This window comes from Ictidomys tridecemlineatus, chromosome Y, assembly GCF_052094955.1.
Source record: "Ictidomys tridecemlineatus isolate mIctTri1 chromosome Y, mIctTri1.hap1, whole genome shotgun sequence".
NCBI lineage: Eukaryota > Metazoa > Chordata > Mammalia > Rodentia > Sciuridae > Ictidomys > Ictidomys tridecemlineatus.
Genome location: NC_135494.1, coordinates 17577610 through 17580358, shown reverse-complemented (window position 1 = coordinate 17580358; position 2749 = coordinate 17577610). Strand labels below are relative to the sequence as shown.

The 2749-nt window shown below is 62.2% G+C and overlaps 1 long non-coding RNA gene across 1 annotated transcript; it reads left to right on the top strand.

Moving 5' to 3' along the window:
- Positions 1–485: 485 nt before the first annotated feature.
- Positions 486–1858, top strand: LOC144371850 (uncharacterized). Its single transcript, XR_013431952.1, has 3 exons — positions 486–750; positions 861–954; positions 1084–1858. It is a non-coding gene; the product is annotated as an uncharacterized LOC144371850 (long non-coding RNA).
- The last annotated feature ends 891 nt before the right edge of the window (positions 1859–2749 follow it).

The following is a 2749-nucleotide window of genomic DNA, read 5'->3' as shown; positions in this document are numbered from 1 at the left end:
AGGTCTGAGCAGATTGTAGAAACTCACTCAGGCCACAGCTCCCGATGGAGTGGCGGGTCCCCTTATTCAGGGGACATGAAGCAAGGAGAGTGATTGGGACACTCCCCTCTGCCTCCCCTCCCCTCCGCCAGGGCAGCCCAGCTGAAGGACAGGAGAGGTCAGCATAGGGGTTTGTCCCCAGCAAAAGCAGCTCACAGCATCGGGGAGAGTTGGTGCCACTTGCGTGTTGGGGGTGGGGAACGAAGCGAGTCCCCCGTCCTGTCCCACTGCTTACCAGCTGCCATCTCAGAGGGTCACCTCACGGGCCACGATTCCCTCCGGGAAGCGGGAGGAAATCACTGCTGCCCCTCGTTGCCCCTGGGAAGGGTCCAGGACACCCTGTGTCGCCTGACCCAGGGAAGCCCGAGTCCCCGCCTAGAACCCGCCACGTCTCTGCAGACTTGAGATCCTCTCTAGGTGACTCCGATGCCTCACGCACGGTCCAGGTCTCCTAAGGAGCTAGCAGCCATGCTGTCAGGAAAGGCCTCAGCACGTGCTCAGTCCACAGCTGGGCGAGTCTGAGAGGGACCGGCCTTGGTGGGGAAGGCCCCCGTCAAGGAACTGTGGCCCTCTCCTGTCACCATGGCTGACAGGCAGCACCCAGGGACACACCCAGATGGGACAGTGCTTGGCATCCTGTGCCTGGATGCCAGGTCTGACCGCTGCTGGAGCAGGCCAGGGTCACGCAGCTTCAGCCACACAGTGCCTCAGGTGATGGCCCGTCTGGGACGGACCCCGAGGGAGGCTCCGGTCACCCTGGACATGCTGCCTGGGGCTGCTGCCTCCCTTGACTTCTCAGAACATCCCTCCATGGCCCGTAGGTCTGCAGTGACCCTGTGTTTTGGAGGTGGTCCGTGTTGGGAGCTTGGTCCTGGGGTGGCTTTGTGGCCCCTGGAACCCAAGAAGCAGAGTCTGGTGAGAGGTCACCGGGGAGGCCGGCTTGGAGGGGTCAGGAGCTCTGGCGGGCCCCCCATTCTCTGGCTTCCTGTCTCACCCTGTGCTGTCCCCACACACAAGCTCCATCCATGACACTGTCCATTGCAGGTGGATGGGGTCAAGGTGGCCCTCGCCGGAGCTGGCCCCCTGCTGTTTGGACGTTTGGCCTCTGAACCTGGAGCAGCGTAAACCTCTCTTCCCCACAACACCGGGCCTCTGGCGTGGCCCGTGGAGATGCAGAACAGACGGACACGGGCCACCTTGGCTCTCTGAGGCCACTGTAACTCAATCCCCTGGGGCGGCTCAGCCAGCGGCTGCTTATCTTCTCCCAGACCTGGGGGCCCAGGAGCAGGCCTGGCAGGTGGGCTCCTCCACAGCCCTGACCTTGGCATCCAAATGGTCTCTTCTCAAGGGTCCTCGGTGGTCTGGCCTCTGCAGGGGACCCCAGTGTGTCCTCCTCTGGTGATGAAGCCACGCCCTGCCCATGAGGGCCCTGCCCTTCCTTCAGCCTGGGTCATCTCCTCAGGGACCCTGTCTCCAGATGCAGTCCACAGCCCAGGGCTTCACAGATGGAAGTCAGGGAGCGTGAGTGTGGTCCAGAGCCCTGACCCGTCCACCATGCTCTCCTGCAGCGAAGCCTCAGCACCACAGAGATTCCAGCCACAGGGGTCTGAAGCCGAGTGAGAGCCACAGGAGACTTGCACTCCTGTTGACCAGAGCCAGGAAGTGGACACCACCAGAGTGTCCACAGGTGGGTGGCCGGGTGGGCCGCACGTGGTCCCTGCCTGTGGTGGAGTGTTATCCGACCCAGGCTGCAGCGTGGATAGACTTGAAGACTCACTGAGCGACCGAAACCAGACAGAAGCTGCAGGTGATGACATGGTCAAGGCCACCTGATCCCAGGGGGTTGGCAGGGACGGGGGAGGTGGCTGGGGGACAGCGGGGGGTAGTAGGTACAGCTTCTCTTGGCAGTGATTTCCATGGTTGGCTTTGGTGACGGCCACACCTAACTGTGGATGGAAAGTCTGCTCCATGTGTTGAATGGCGTGTCTAACGGGGAATCTCAGAGAGTGGGTCAGACTCCATGAGGCTGCAGGGAATCACGCAGGTGTGGAGACCCCCACGCCTCGGGAGACGAGCCCGGATTCCAGCAGCACCGCTCCACTGTGGCCGACCTGGAGGAGGGCCACGCGGTCCTGTGATGCAGAGCCAGGCGGGGCACTGCCATCGTCCCAAAGCCACCACGCCACTCAGCTGCTCCCAGCTACGTGCACGAGGGAGGCCGAGTGTTTTCCACGTCCTTCCACCCGGATGACACATGGCAGAAGGTTGAAGGAAGCAGCATAGAGGAGCCCAGAGCCCCGCACGGCCTCTTTCCAATTTGGAAATTTTATTTTCAATAAAAACTGTCATTTGAGAACATGCGTAAAAAACAGAAGAACAAGGAACAAGCGGAGCCTCCCAGGCTGGGCACGGGCTGGGGCGAAGCGGGCAGGCCTCGGGCCTCGAGCCCCGGGCCAGCTGCAAAAGGCGGGCGAGCACTTGTGAAGGTGACGACGATGGTGTTAGCACAAGCTGATCCCATCAAACTAGCCACTGTATGGGGCCACCAACCCCCCGGCACCCGGTGAAGCAGGAATATCACCATCCTGGGAGCCAGAGTAGGCCACTGCTGTCCAGACTCTGCCCTTGAGAGGCCCCGGGCAGGAGGCACAGCCTCTTGCCTCCACGGCTCTGGCCTGTGTCCTCCTCGGGGGCAGGTCCTGGGCAGGAT